The 15081-nt window shown below is 60.2% G+C and overlaps 1 protein-coding gene across 1 annotated transcript in view; it reads right to left on the bottom strand.

The window, feature by feature from the left end:
• Positions 1-14859, bottom strand: part of LOC117642749 (sex peptide receptor-like) — a 28359-nt gene extending 13500 nt beyond the window's left edge. The window contains exon 1 of the mRNA XM_034381248.1: positions 14700-14859. The gene's annotated coding sequence lies outside the window, so the exon portion shown is untranslated. The remainder of the gene's footprint in view (positions 1-14699) is intronic.
• Between the last annotated feature and the right edge of the window lie 222 nt (positions 14860-15081).

The raw sequence follows: 15081 nt of genomic DNA, 5'->3' as shown, positions 1-15081 counted from the left end.
TGCAGAGCACCGCAGTGGGCTCCATTTTTCATACCGCTTTGTCGGCCCTCGGTCCCTTGGGGAGGCTGGGGCTGTAAACCAGTGTAAACGCGCTGCCCGCGATCTTCCCGTCGACACCGCGCACTAGGCCCTACGCACCGCGTGCTGGGCGAACAGGACACCGCACCCCGCAAACAAGCAGCGGGCTTCCAAGGTCGACCCAAGGTCGCCGACAAATCGCAGTAATGAGATTCATGGGCCATGCTTGTGTAAATGTGAAAGTGTGTGTCTATTTAATAGTACATCGCCACAAGCGACGCACAAGCAAATTCGTTGCCTGTTAATTTCTTTACTTCTCTAGGGCAGAGGCCAGGTAAGCATTGGGTATCAGAGAGAGAGAGAGAGAGAGAGAGAGAGAGAGAGAGAGAGAGAGAGAGAGAGAGAGAGAGAGAGAGAGAGAGAGAGAGAGAGAGAGAGAGAGAGAGAGAGAGAGAGAGAGAGAGAAGGGAGCAGGCGGGTCTATTTTGCCTTTCTGGGCGTCAGGTTCCCACACCGATAACATTGATGACAGCCAATATCTCACCTCTCTGCGCACTAGGCCGATACGAGCGGAGTGAGCAGGGGCACTATCAAGGTGATCCGAGGGGGGTTGGTGGAAAGAGGGGTAAGTGAAATTTAAGGACCGCCCTACGCCGCACGGCTTTCCAACTTTAATTGTTGCCGGGAACGAGTTTGAGTGCGGCCGGAGCCCTGTTGCGTTCACCAGCCCCGCGGCCTGATTCAGAATTAAATTGTCGCGTTGTGACGTCAGTCCACTCCCGAGGCCGTGGAGGGGTAATGTGACAGCCGTCTGGCAAAGGGGTGGGGGAATTCCATTGTGTGTTGGGGATCAAGACTGATGGCCAAATTTGACCATGCTTCGTAGATCTGGAAGGATGCGTCTCGCAACAAGTGCTGCAGCTGTAGAACGAAATTGCTTTAACGTTAACACGGGACTGTGTTTGAGGCTCAAATGGACACCGTCGACCAACGCAAGGAAGGAGTTCCCAAAGAGCAACACTTTCCTCGAAAATATATAAATATTCTATTTTCTTCCCAATCTCAACAAGGCCCAGTGGCGATTTGGGAGAATCCAATGTCGGCTTTGCATAATTTGACCTCCTGAATACAGCCATGCTCGGCGTCCTGTAAGGTTCGATGCTCGAGGCTCAGCCTAAGCAAGGGTAACATGGGACGGATACCTCCCTAGTATTCAGGCTTCCGACCAAGCCGCTGCGAAACTTCACCGAGCTTTCACCATAATTATTCCCCGGAGCTGGTGGTTGATCTTCCTCGTTCTTCTGAAACTATCGACACGAGCCCGGGGCGCTTGTTTTTGCGCTAAGCCCCGATGTGTCCTTGCCAGTCCCTGACACAAGGCCACAAGAGCAGGACGGCGTGTTGCTGGCACCCCCTGCCGACGCACCATCACACCTTCTGACTGCGCGAACCACGTCACCGTGGCCGTCAAGGCCACCGAGGAGGAAGAGTGACTTAACCCTATTTGCCCTGCTTCCCTGCCACCCTGCCTCTGCAAACAAAAGCAGCAGCTACTCATCGACTAGGTCCCTGACGCCCCTTCCCCCGTTCGTCAACACGCGCGGGGCACACATCGCACTGCGCATCCTACTTGACCCACTGGAACGGCCTTGCCCGGCCTTGCCGCACATTCCTCGAACACCGCAAAGCTGGAGCATCTCGGCCAGCTGCATCTTTTCCTTTCTCGCTGTCATGGCGCATTCCGTCGGGGTTTCTCAGAAAGACGCAGAAGGATTCTTGCAGGATTTCCTCGTGGGTTTTAATCCGACACACACGCGGTAGAACCCAGCCAACCAGCTGCGAGCCGTCGTTGGTAAGTAGCTTTCAAAACAGCGTTCTCCGCGCGCAGCACCGTTTGTTTGCTCGCCGTATGAATCTACCTGGCTGAGCCCCTACTGTGATGGGTAAACACGTGCCTCTGCAAATGTCGAGTGAACCCCAACAGGAAAGACTGTCCGTCATACAGAGCGCACCACTGGCCCGACCTTTCACCGCCATCATGCGCAGCAATTGACTTTTTTTGCAGCACAATGCACTTTATGGCCACCGTATTTTCCGCGGTCACCTGTGTACATGCGTCTGTGTGTGGCCATGTGTCTGCGTGTGGGTATCTCTGTGGGAATCGCAGGGGCTTTCATTTGCGATTCATTTGTACGTGCCTCCCTTTTGCCCCGCGGGCCGCTCGGGATGGACGTTCTACATGCGCGTGTAGTGGATTGCCCTTGTTTGTGGCCCACGGGCTGGCGCCAGGCCACCACGGCAAGAAGCAGCAGCAGGCACTGTTCTTAGTCCTGGACCGCCGCCCGGCCACGCCGCCCGCGGAGTTTGGGATAGGCCGCACGCTGCACGGTGGTGCCTCAAGTTGCCTATCAGCAGGGGCCCCGCTCACCCCGCTCGCCCCACTCGCCTCACTCGCCCCGCTGCGTTACAGCGTTTCTCGTTTTTCCTAGTTAATTACTGCCTTGGAAGGGAGTGCGGCCCTGTAGCTGGGCTTGGCACGGCCGGGCGTTGGCTCGGCCGACGCAACGGGTGCCGCTTCCCACGCGTCAGATCATCCCTACACATTTTATCGACCAACATGACGGCATGGCCACGACCCACATTCATTCAGCACGCTTGTTCTTCTGTAGCACGTAACGTGGGTTTACGCAAGTCTCAACTACTGTTCCCCGAGGTTTTCCGCACTCGCGTTTGCGAAAAACAATTTATAAAGAATAATTTAAAATCCACAGAGACGCCACTAGCTATAATCCCTCCTCGCGCTGCCCACACACTGGCGCCCAGTTTGCGCCTGTCAAGAAGTCCAGAGTAGTGCCGGCACAGCACCACCATTAATAAGGCAGCCGCACTCTGCGCAGGCCGGACTGCCCCGCACCACAGGGCACCGCAGAGAGGCGTCCGAGAATGCCGAGGCATCGCAGCCCCGGTCGCAGTGCGGAAAACACGTGGGGAGCGAAAAGAAAAGAAAATCCCGAGAAGGCTAAATGTATGCGGAGGAGTGGTGGGATTGAGGGTCTGGGAGCAGAACACGGAGCAGGGGACCGAGGAGCTGGCGGCCTTATTAAGAACCTCAACCTGTGCAAGGGGCACCATTAGACCAAGACAAACAATGCGGTGGGTCCCGCCTCCTCCGACTGGCTCCGAATTGGATGTTGCACTTGCAGGCCTGGCCTCGGGGCTGGCGCAGTCTAGGCGACCCGCACACCAAGGCGCCTAGGCCATGAGGAAAAGTTTGTCCTCTCTAGATCCAACGCTGTAGCTTTATTAGCCTAGGAGTAAACGCCCCCTCTGCAAAGAGGGACAAGATGACGCACTCGACGAGGGACCGGGCGAACTGGGCCACAACACGGGATTAGTGCCTTCCCCAGCCGCAAAGTACAACGCAGTTGGAAAAGTTGTTGACTTTGCGTAATCGGCGTCCCCATCATCTCATTGCGTCGCCCCCCAGACTGCAAAGAAAACACCTCGCCGGGGACGGAACAACCCCCGTCCAAGGCAGTGCTCCGGGGCGAGCAGCTCGGAGCAGCCACAGGAAAGACTCTGTCTTTCTCGCGCGCCCTTGAGTGCGACAGACAGCGCGACGAATCGATCCACCGGGATCTCTCAGCACGCCCCGGGCCCCGCCACCGGCATCTGGAAATTACTCCTCCCGGCGATAAGCCGACAACAGCATCCTGGCCGGGCCGGATGGGGCCATCCGAACACGCCCTCCTGGCTGCGTGCCCCGGCCTTACAGGGCCCTAGCCCTGCGCTGACTCGGCCGCCCCAGCCAATGGTGCGCTGGTCAAGCGGCCGACGCCGTTTTTACAGCGAGGGCAACCAGGAAAACCCGCAGTGTTTGTCTCCGTTCGCAATGCTGGCGGTCCCCTGGCAGGGCGGGGCGGAGCCGGCAGATGCCGAAGCACGCACTAATTCAGAGCGCGTAGCCCTGCCTCGCCCTGCCGTTGCCTTCCAGATGAATATAAATGGCACGGATCTAGCGAGTCGTGTCGGGGGTGCGAGGCGGGCGACCCAAAGGCGGGGCGGGGTGGCGCGGTCCCGAAGTCCGGGCTTGGGGGTGGTGCCACCCCGCCTCTGCCACTTGGGGCTTACCTCCTCGCGCGTCCTGCCAGCCTGGTGGCAACCCCGCGCCGCGCTAGAGGGGGCCCAGCGCAGCCCGGCAGGGCCCGGCCCCTCGAGGAGAAAGAGACTGCTCCCCCTTCCCGCTTTCGTGTTCCACGGCGCCACTCTTTGGCGGCTTGGGCTGCCGCCTCGGCGGTATTTCACGCCTGCATTAAGGAGCGGACTTCTAAACACGCCAAACAGGAGCAGCGCGGAGCAGCGTAAGCCCACGCCACCGCTAAAAGGGTTGACACTGTGATTGTGTGCAGGGGTACCGGGCGACCCTTTCAGGTACTACGTACCCTCTTCGTATGCTGGAGCGCTGCCAGTGGACCGCGAAAGTAAACAGCAGGTTTAATTCGTTTTACCGCAACAGTCCTTTCTGGCTGCCCTCGGCGGAATGAATCGCTCTGTTCCAAAGGACCGCACACAATACCCAGTACCCTGCCCAATTACGAACAGGCTGTGCAGGCTCCCCACGTCTTTGACGGCATCGCCCTCCCTCGCGGTCCACCACTCGGACACACCATGGACACTCTATTTTCTTTCCCCCTCTCGAAGCAGCGCTGGCGCGCCGCCGCGGCCGGGCAGTCCAGACCACTCCAGCAACTCCCCGAGCTTCTGCCGCGCAATCAAGTTTGACTTTCCCGCTCCGCAAGTTTCTTCGGGCCGCAAATAAATATCCAGCCGGCCCTCGCGCGGCATTGATACTGGCTAAAAGTTTGATGCCGACCGAAGTAGTGTAGTGCGAATCTCGATGAGGCATGGCTCCCAGGGCCACCCGGAGCTGGGGGGGGGGGGGGGGGGGGGGCTGCACATGTGTTGGTGGACCCTGGTGGGCCTCATCCCGAACGGGCTTCGTAAAAGTCCGGGGTGTATCTTATTACACTGCCCGGACTCGGAGGCCGGGAAGAGGGCGAGAAGGGGGTGGGAAAGGGATGGAAAGGGGAGGGGGAGGGGGGATGCCGCCCACCTCCTTAATGGCGGGGGTATCCCGTGGCGGCGCCGGGGGCTGTGCGGGGCCGGGGAGTGGCCGGGCGTGAAGCAGGCCGCCTTGAGGTCCTGGCGGTCTTGGAGGCCGCCTCAGCTGGCCCCAGCGCCTGGGGCGTAAGCAGGCCGGCGGGGGTCTGCTCTAAGTGGCCTTCCTCGGCCCTGACGCCTCTCGCATGCCTCTAACAGTGCAGTGGCTGGTCGGTCTTGCGGGACGCCCTCGCCACACACGGCCCGCTTTTAGCGGCATGAATGTTTGAAGCGCGGAACGGGGTGGAGCCATACTGCGGATAGCATGCAGCGCGCCGTGTGATTTATCAGTCCGCTGGAGGCCCTGGAGGCCGTGGCGGTCTGCCAGCGGGGGAATCTGGTCAGTTTCAGCGCAGGGCGGTCGAGAGCGGCCGGGAGCGGCGCAGAGTGTCGAAAGGCCCTGGAGAATTAGCAGGGCGGCGCGGTGGGGCGGGGCGAGGCGCCACCACGCGTCTGCTGGGAGGACCATTCATCAACCACTCGGGGCAGTCCAGGGCCGGGCCGGGCCGGGCCGGCTGCCTGGCGACGCGAGGCATCAAGGCATCAAGGCGGAATGGAGATTTACCGAGTCGCCGGGCCGGGCCTAGTCCGGCCGGGCCTAGTCGGGCCGGGCCTAGTCGGGGCTGCAGGGCGCCACCCACGGCTACACGGGCCGGGCCGGGCCCTCCGCTGGGCCGGGCCGGGATTTGGCGCCAAAAGATATTCCCGGCGATAGCCCGTCGTGGCGGCCCACGGCACCAGAGGTGGCCAGAGGTCGCCGGGGACGGCCGCCCTCTTGGCCTTGTGCGAGGCTAGCACCTGCTGCCCTGCTCTGCCCTGCTCTGCCCGGCTCTCGGATCGACATGGAAGCACTGAAAGCAGGGCCCGCAGGGCGCAGCGAAACCGAACGAGGCGTGCCAAGGGCCGGCCTATTTTCTTTCCCTCGCGCCCGGCGCGCCCGGCCTGGGCGAAACTTGTTTTGGTGCGGTGGAGGTGGCCGTGGAGACGGCGTGGGCGTTCAAGGCGACCAAAGGGCGCCGACGCGGTTGAATTGTGCATGAGGGCCAAAATGACAAAATGAAAGAGCGATGCCGGTCGCGGAGGTCCCCGAGGAGCGAGGCGCGGCGAGGCGAGGCCTTGAGGCGCTGTCTTTGATTTGCATTTAGACAGCTTAATAACCCCGCCACTTGTTTCGCCTCATTTGGGGAGTCATCAATAGCCTTCGAGGTGGATTGATTCATGGCCCGAGAGCGATTGACGGGTTGTTTAATTAATTGATTGATTGATTTGTCGGGCACGAGGACCAGGCGGGCTGAACCAGGGCTGAACTGCCCACTCCATTCTGGGTAGCGGACGAGCGGGGGAAGCGGAAGTACGGGTCGCGATCCTTCTCACCGGATTACAACTTTCAGGGCCGAAAGCGGGTCGTGTTTCCCAGTGTGCTGACAGTGCAAGCCTCAGGCTGCCTCAGGCTGCCTCAGGCCCTCGAGCTACCAGGCCGAAAACGCTGCCATTTTATCGCAACAAAATGACTGTTGGGATTGCCGGAGTCGTTACGGGCACTAGTCGACGGGCCTGCTAGGGCTTCCCGTATTGACAGAATGACGGAAAATTGATAATATCCCGACGCGAGGTCTTCAACATCCCCTTGACAAATCGCGTTGCGAGTGCAATAACCAAGCGTGCTTCGTCTCGGCTTCGTCTTGTATCGAGGAGCCGCCCTTCCTCAACAGCCCGCCGACTCTAAGTCGGATAATGGCATAAACCTCTTAACAATGTTCTATATTCTTCTCTCTCGCCAACACCGAAGCTAATGTAAACCCACAATTATTTCAACACCAGCTCGACAAAAGCGTTGGCAACTGGCTGCTGCGCGGCGGCACCTGCTCGAGGGCCTGGAGGGTCTGAGCCGGGGGCCCTGGAGGCAAGGCCCGCCCCCAATTGATACGGGCAGCCCCCGCAGCCCCCGCAGCCCCGGCAGGCCAGCCTCACCTGGTCCCGCGCAAATGGGCGTCGGCCACCGCGGGGCGCTGGAAAACTTTTCGTATTTCACACGGCGTGCAGCTGGGGCCGAGACTGTGCTCCGCCACGCCCGGGGCCTGCATCGCCTGGAGCAAGCGGCGCGCGACGCCGCCCTCGCCAACTTGTGCCACTCGGCGTTGGCGGCGACATTCAACTCGGGGCGTGGGGGTGCAGGCGGCGCGGCGCGCATCTGCGACACCCAACCCTCCTCTGCTTTTCCTCGTCGCCTCACGACCCTTGGCCGAGCCCACGACCTTGTTGCATAACTTAGCCGACTCCACAGCTCTCATCACCCTCGCCTGCAGACGGCGCTGCTCGGCATTTCCGGATCGAGCTGCAAGGGGAATGCAGCATGCCGTCCGCTCAAGACGCCCCTCGCAGCGTGACGGCGCAAGCCTGTCTCCCCCTCCGTCCGTGAATGCGAGGGAGAGGCTGCCCCTCCCTCTGGAACCGGACTGCGGATGGGAGTAGTTGCAGCGGGCTTGGGGCACGCCGTTCGGCAGCGGAGGCAAGTTTTGGGAGCGAGTTGGTGGGCAAGTGATAATAATGCTAAATCGGGTAAACACGAGACCGGCGTGTTCTCCCTTCCCCAGAGACGCCGCGCCGCCAGCCGTCGGCCAACTTGCGCCGCGCTTCTGGCCTCCCAGCCTTGCAGTCTCGACGTGTAGAATCCACACCGCCGAGCCAGGCCGAGCCAAGCGGAGCCAAGGGCTCGTCGATAACTCACGGTGGAGTCGCGGGGGCTGGAAATGGCTGGCCCGGCACGTACGTCGGACTAACAACGCACCACCCGCGAGGCACGGCGCCCGCCGCTGGAAAGGTGTCATTACCCCGCCATTCCACCGCGATTGGGATTCGAACCCGCGCCCTTCGCTCAAATTTATCGATTCGGTTCGGAGCGGCGAGGGGCAGGGCTCGCCTGGCTTGCCTGCAGGTCCGTGGCCGAAGCCGGTGTGTATGGCATGGCGCAGGCGCCAGCCCAAACGGCATGCGGACAGTCACAGTGGGAAAATATGCGGCCAGGTCGGCCAAAAAAAGGCGATCCTGCAGTAGCGAGGCCGAGAGTCTCTCGCGCTTCAACGGGCCGGCCGGGCCCGGTGGCTCAGCGCGCCATCCGCGGCGCCATCCCTCGGGAAGTGCGGAGCAGGCCATTTCGCCCATTTCCGATGCAAATTTGGACCGAGTATTGGATCCGCGTCCGACTCATCTGCGGATATGGGGCGATACGCTTGCTGGCTGCCGCGGGCCTGCACGGGCCCCATTGCCTTACTGTCGTATTGCCGCGCGCGCACCCATTTGCGGCGGGGCGCGACAGGCGTAGCGATTACGCAACACAAAGTTGACTTGCGCACGCACCCCCCCCCCCCCCCCCCACACACACACACAGTATGTCTTAATTGGCCCCGTGCTGCCGACCCAGCGTAGATCTCTCGCTCGCCTCGTACCCGACGCATTAATGATAGCCCCGCTGTTATGGATGCACTCAGTGGCGCGTACAAAATGGAAATCCTTAAAAAAAAATCCACTGTTTTTAGAGAGGCAGAGAGTTGCGCTTGGCTAATGGTGTGCAAAGCGGCCTTCTCAATCTTAAAATCAAACCAAACATTGGAAGTTTTTTAAATCGACTCGTATTTGATTGATTGAGTAACACTACGAGTGACGGAAATGAAATTGCAAATCCACGTCAAAGTGTCACAGAAAACCCAGGCCAGTAACACGCCCGGCGTGCGAAACAAGCCACGATGAAACGTTTCAACCCACGCTGGTTCCTTAACGTCATTGTGACAAATTTACAACTCGTTTTGGCCGTTACGAAACTGAAAGACGCCCGAGACGGAGGGAGAGGGGGCAAACTTCTGGCAGCTTCACACCCGCGGGAGCTGTGCTCAAGGGCACAAAGGGAAGAATGCCCTCAAAGAGTCGGTGGCCCCGCTGCGAAGCCTTTGCGAAGCCGTGGACGAGGAAAAGGTGCGAGCCTGAATACGGGGGCAGGAGCAGGGCGCGGGGCAAGGGCAGGGACGACGGTGGAACGCAGCGGATCATGCGAAACATAGAGAGAAGAAATTTTACAACAAGAGACACTTTTTTTTAGCCTGTCCATCTAATGGCCTTTCCGACCTATCGCCTTTTTTCCACCTATCGCTCGTCACATTGTTGTTAGGGGGTCCTTGTTTTTCCAGACTGGAGGCTTCGGGTGGCGCCGGGCCGCCCCGCCGGAGTGGACCCATTCCAGGACGTCATTGCGACACTTTATACTGGTGTGTGCGCACGCTTCATTGGGCGGCGAGATATCGCTCGAGATATCGCTCGAGATGCCGCCCCGCCCCTCCCCTCCCTCAGTGCCTTTGATTCAGTCCCGAATCTCTTTACGACCATATTTATGGCACGTCATCGAGGCCCTGCTTCCCGCCCACTCGGACACCGCTGGAAAGCCCCCGAGAGTCCATCCGCGGTCTCTCTCCCACCTCGTGGGACGCCCCGCGGGTGCGAGAGAGACAGGCGTGTTCTCTTCAGCCCGCCGACAACAGCGTACGTCGCAGGGACGCGCGCGAGAAATGCGTTGTTGTGCCTTCGCCATGCCGGCGGCTAGTCCAAGGGCCGACGGACTGAAGGGCCAGGCGTGTGCGTTGGCCTGGCAGTGGAAGCCCTGCCATGGCCCTGCACGCTGCAGGCCGTGAGGACAAGTGGACTGGAAGTTTCCAGGGCCTGGCTTCGACCTTGCGCCTCTGTATGCACTTCGGTGCACCCCTCTCCGTCAAAGCGAAAACTGAAAAAGCCCGCACCACGGCGGTTCTGGGAACTTCGTCAATGGAAGTCGGCGACTTCCCAGGATTCCCTGCGAACATTCGGCATTTGCGAATTCGGACGAACTGTTCGGTGCTTCCGTAGAACAGCTTCGTTCGCTTGAGGCAAAGCGACCGGGTCTTCACTGTACGAGGCCCCGAGCTGTGAAAAGATTTTTTTCAGTGCACCCTCTGGCGGAGTACTCGGCCGATAACGACTCCCACGGTCAGCAACACGTTGTGCAGTGCGGTGCGCTGCTGCCACGGCATCATTATTCACCAAGATAGGCTTCTGCAGGCTCGGCACGACACTGCGGTCTCCGCGGACGGGGCGGACGAACCCTCCCCCGCCACGCCGCCCTCCAAGCTCCGCGACGACGCGGTGCCGTGCCGTGTGCCGTCCGGGGCGGCACGGCCGTGGGCACGGCGGCGGCCTCGGCCTCGTGCGACGCCCGGCGCGCGCACAGGACCCAGAGAGTTTGCAATGCAAAGAAGGCCGCCCGCCCGGCCCGCCCGGCCCCCCCCCCCCCCCCCCCCCGGGGATAGTGAGGGACGTCGCCTCTTCCCCTTCGCCCGGGACACTATACATTGTAGGACCCGTGACGCGGTCCGTGAGGTGTTAGCTAAATAAATGGAAACCAGCCGCCGCAGCACGTCATCGAAGTGACTGCCAAAATTTTCGCAGGGCAGTGAGTCTCAATTCCAAATTGACACCCCGCTCTGCGCTGCCCGCCCACTTGCCTTCTCTCTCTTTTTGTGTTGCCTTGTCGTTTTTCTACGCTTGGCCCTATTTCCTAGAAGCGCTACAAGACGAGCGTCCTGCCGGCAAAGTAGCCCGCTTTGATCAGGACAAGCAGGGCAAGAAAAGGACGGGCAAAATGTTTGTTTCCCGGTTTGGTTTTTTTTCATTCCTCTGGCCGCTTCGCCGCTCCGCCGCTCCGCTAGCGAGCCGGACCCGCCACCCCGTAGGGCCACCCTGCTTCCCGGGGAGCGAGTAAAGGACCTCTCGAAGCGGCCTCTTCAGCGTTCCCCAAAAAGGGCACTTTTGGATTCCCAGTTTCCGGCGGCCGGAGCCTCCACCCGCCCGTGCCAGCACACTCGTCACGAGCGGCTGCGGACGTCTGTGTGCCGAGCAAAGCATTGCGGCGCAAGAGCGGCTTGACGAAGACCCTCCGGCCTTCCGCCGTGCGCTCGCAAGCCTCACCAGCGCAGACCAAACGGGGCGTAGTACAGTGTGCCAAACAGCAGAACTGCACTGCTGAACTGCCTGCGACCCGCCTCCTTCTGCGCTTCCAGAAAAAGAGTCTCAAATAGTTTCCGCTGGCGGCCGTCCAAGGCTCTGGGAAGGGATGCGAGGCGGCGCCGCGCCACCGCCCAAAAGCCCGCATGCCTGTAATACGATTCCCCGACAAAGGACCGGGGAAAGACAAAAACAAGCACTGTATGAGCTTGGGAAAAAATAATAGAAAAATATTGCTGTTGGAGAAACGCAAAGTTGACACGGTATGAAAAAAAGGCTTCCGCGTTGACGCGAAAGCACACGAGGCAACCGGCCGCTGGCGCCGCTGGCACTGGCGTGGGCGTGGCGTGGGGCACGCGTGGAGCGAGCGCCTGCGGTGGCGAGCATAGGCCGACCCGCGGGACACCCCACCCGCCGGCACAGCCTACCCCCCAGGCGCTCCACCCCTAGCCCTACCTAGCTCGCCTCTGCGCTCTAGCTGCTTTCGAAAGAACAACAAGGCGAAACAACAGACCGCAGCCACGCGGGGTGCCACCTGAACCTTGCCCTGTCACTCGCGGAGGGCGAATACACTGTACGGACGACGTACCTTTCCTCTGCCCCCCCCCCTTATTCCACGCCACGCGCCTTGACAGAAAAATATTCAGTTATCAATCCCTCACAAAGCCGCGGGGAGCCGGAGGGCGTGCCTGGAAATCACAGGCTCCCTCGGGCACGCGCGCGCACGCACACACACACACACACACATACACAGAGTTACCTCCCCATCACGGCTTGGGTCGCTTGGGTGGCACTTCTGTGCCAGGTCACGGCGCTCCAGGGACCCCGCCGCCCTTTCCGCTTTTCCGCGTCTTGTAAAAAGAGTGGAGGGGTGGGGGGTTCTGTTTACAGTTCCAGGAATGCGGTGGGCAATTCGGCAACTGGTGGGTTTGCGAGACACTGTTCCACACTGTTCTCGGCTCGCGGCGCGGCGGGCGGCCGAGAGCTGATCTTGATAGCATTCCCGGAAGGCTCGCTGTTACGCCTTGCGGCCTCCTCGAGGGCCTCGCGCTGCCACTACTTGGGCTGCAGTAGGCCGTCTGGACTTCCGGAGGGGCGCCCAAACTTCGGGTGGGGAAGCAACTTTGATTAGGCAACAGCACCAAGCGGTCAAGACTAAGCGAAGAGGGTTGTGGGCCGCGAGGTTAGGTTAGGCGAGGTCAAGTCATGCCGGTTGGGTACACGTTATTCCAGTGTAGGTCCCGTCGGCGCTCCGCCCGCCTCGCCCTCGCGGCTCCGCGGTGTGGCGGCCGCGGCGGCCCGTCTGAACGACACCGATAAATTCGAGTCGGCACGGCGACGGCCTCCAGCTGCAGATGTAATAAGGGAGCCAAAGCCACATTGATTTACGTCTCGTTCTGAGGGGTGACGGACAATCAGAAGGACCAGGAGAAAAACCCAGTGGAGGGGCGGCGGACGGACGGACGGAAAGACACTCGGGCAGACTCAAGGGCACGCTGCCCGAGGCGGGTAGAGGCGGGTCGGCAGTCACGCAGTCTCTCTCGCAACCCCGCGGCCCACGAGTGCAAGAGAGACTGGGCGACGCAACGCACTCTTCGACATCGGCCTGCAGAAGGTGGCTGCCTGATGAAATGGCCTGCGGCGACGTCATTCTCAAAGCCTCTCTCGCTCTCACTCATTTTCCCCGCCACTGACTGCTCGCTGGCTTCGGTGGCCGACACTCGAATCATTGGCACTTTGAGCCCCCGCATCAGAGGCTGGCGCCTAGCCGCCGACTGCGCACTGCAGTGCAGACGAGTTGGGCCCCTGCGAGAGCTCATTTCGGTCGCTCGGACTGGGATTCCTACTCGACTGCCATCAGAGTATCCACAAAAAAGAAAAACATGCCTCGATTAGGTTTCAAAAACTTTGGGTGCAAAAACAGCCCTCTGGGATGTGCGAAGAACAAGTTCGGTTCCCATCAGGGCACGCGCGGCTCTGGGTTGTGTGACAGTGCGACGCGTCCCTCCTTGACGAGTTTGCCGCCCTTAATTTGTGTAGCCGTTCGGGCCGAGGGCATAGGCGTGGCGTGGCGGGGGGGGGGGGGGGGGGGGGGGCGCCGTCGCGTCGTCGCGACGCCATTTGCAATGCAAAAGGGGGGCGTGGGCGTTTCGGCGTTTTTCGGCGTCGAAGTGCACCGTCGGAAAGGAAAATTTAAATTCAATTCAAAGTCGCTGCAAATGTAAGAGCCTTTCCGGTTTTACGGTGGGGTGATAACAACCGGGGGGGGGGGGAATGCCGCGTTTGAGTTCACAAAACAGGTTCGTTCTGACACGAAACATTATGTCCAGGCGTGACGGCGAAGCCCGGCTACATTTTCTCAGGAAAGCTTGCAAAATGCGCCCAAAAATTCTGCTGAAATTTCTGACGATAGACTGGCGTCTGGCACAGTAATGTGCGACAATATCAACCTGACGTCGACAACCGACGTCAGCGACATATCTTAAGTGTGATAGCAGTATCTGACGCAGGCTAGAGATCTGATAGCCTTTCCTCAAGATAAGTCTGAGGGTGGACGGGTCAAAAGTCACATTCGGTCTAAAAGTCAATGCAGATAGGTCCGATACCCCGATAGGAGATCTTGCAGGATGAGTGTCTGATGGGTGTTCCTTCCGAGTTTGTCGTGTACCTGCTTGTCCTGATTAGTTCTGAGTGTCCACTTTCAGAGAAGTTACCAACCGGTTATGTGATCTCGCAGGAAAACCGTGCCTGACAGATCGGTCTTTCAAAAACCTTACTCGTGCTGTCGGAGCAGAGCCTTTTTTCGTAGGTGTGTGTCTGTATTTTTTAAAAAAATGCAATGACGTCCTCAGTGACCACGGTCTCGCCTCGCGAGCAGGGCGTGTCCGGCGTATTTTTAGCCCCGCTCTGGAAACAGCCGGCCGACTGCAGTTGGGCCGCGACGTCAGCTCCTCTGTCAATACCACCGTGACCTTGGGCCTGGGTCCGGCGGGTTCGGCGGGTTGTCCCGACACCTGCGTGGCGCGCGGCCACCAGCCGTCCACCCCTCGCCCGCCGCAGTGAGGTGGTACATAGGGGCGAAGAAACTGACCCCCAATGAAATCGGGGGAGATTCTATTTCTCGGGGGTGCTTTGCTTTAGTGCGACCATCCGAACACTTTGGATGATTCTCGAGTGCGCGGTTTGACCTTGAACTTCAGGAGAAGCCTCTTCTTGTTCATGAAGCTTGCAAACCACGGCAGGGCTTTTCCTCCCGCGACATTTCAATGAACTTGTGTTTCATGCCACCCATTAAATTTCGAAATTCGACTCCATGTGTAGGCGTGAGTTTGTGGCTGCAGTGCGAGTTGCAGTTTCTCCATGACCTTGAGATGAGGTCGCAACCGCACCTGTCAGCCCGCACCTTGCCTGACCCGAATAAGGTGCAGATAATTTAAAGAGCAACTACGGAGCAGTGTACTGAACTCAAAATTACAACCCGGTGAAATCAATTGTACCTGCGACTCCACGCGAGGGGCCGTACTCCGATGCGCAGTGGCGGTGGTTCTTCCTTTGTTGCAGAGATTATCCTCACTCACACACACAGACACACTGGCAAGCTCACTCGCACTAGTCCGCGGTCCAGGCCGACCTGGCCATGGCCGCCGACACACTGGTGTGCCGGGCACCGCGCGCGACGAACGCCACTTCGCGAGGCCAAGGGGCGCAGGGCTGCGCGGGGCTGCGCGGGGCGCTTGTGCGGCGAGGGCCGAGCGAGTCCGGAAGGCGACTGGCGGGGCCCGCGACGCTCCCCTGCCCAGCCAGCCCGGCCAGCCCACCAGCCCCATCGCGTGGCGGTGGCTGCCGGTGGAGGCGCCGCGCCGGCCCCCCACCAGTGGT

The sequence above is a fragment of the Thrips palmi genome, unplaced genomic scaffold, assembly GCF_012932325.1.
Source record: "Thrips palmi isolate BJ-2018 unplaced genomic scaffold, TpBJ-2018v1 HiC_scaffold_16, whole genome shotgun sequence".
Classification (NCBI taxonomy): domain Eukaryota; kingdom Metazoa; phylum Arthropoda; class Insecta; order Thysanoptera; family Thripidae; genus Thrips; species Thrips palmi.
The sequence above is the reverse complement of the archived record's forward strand: the minus strand, read 5'-3'. Positions and strand labels throughout refer to the sequence as shown.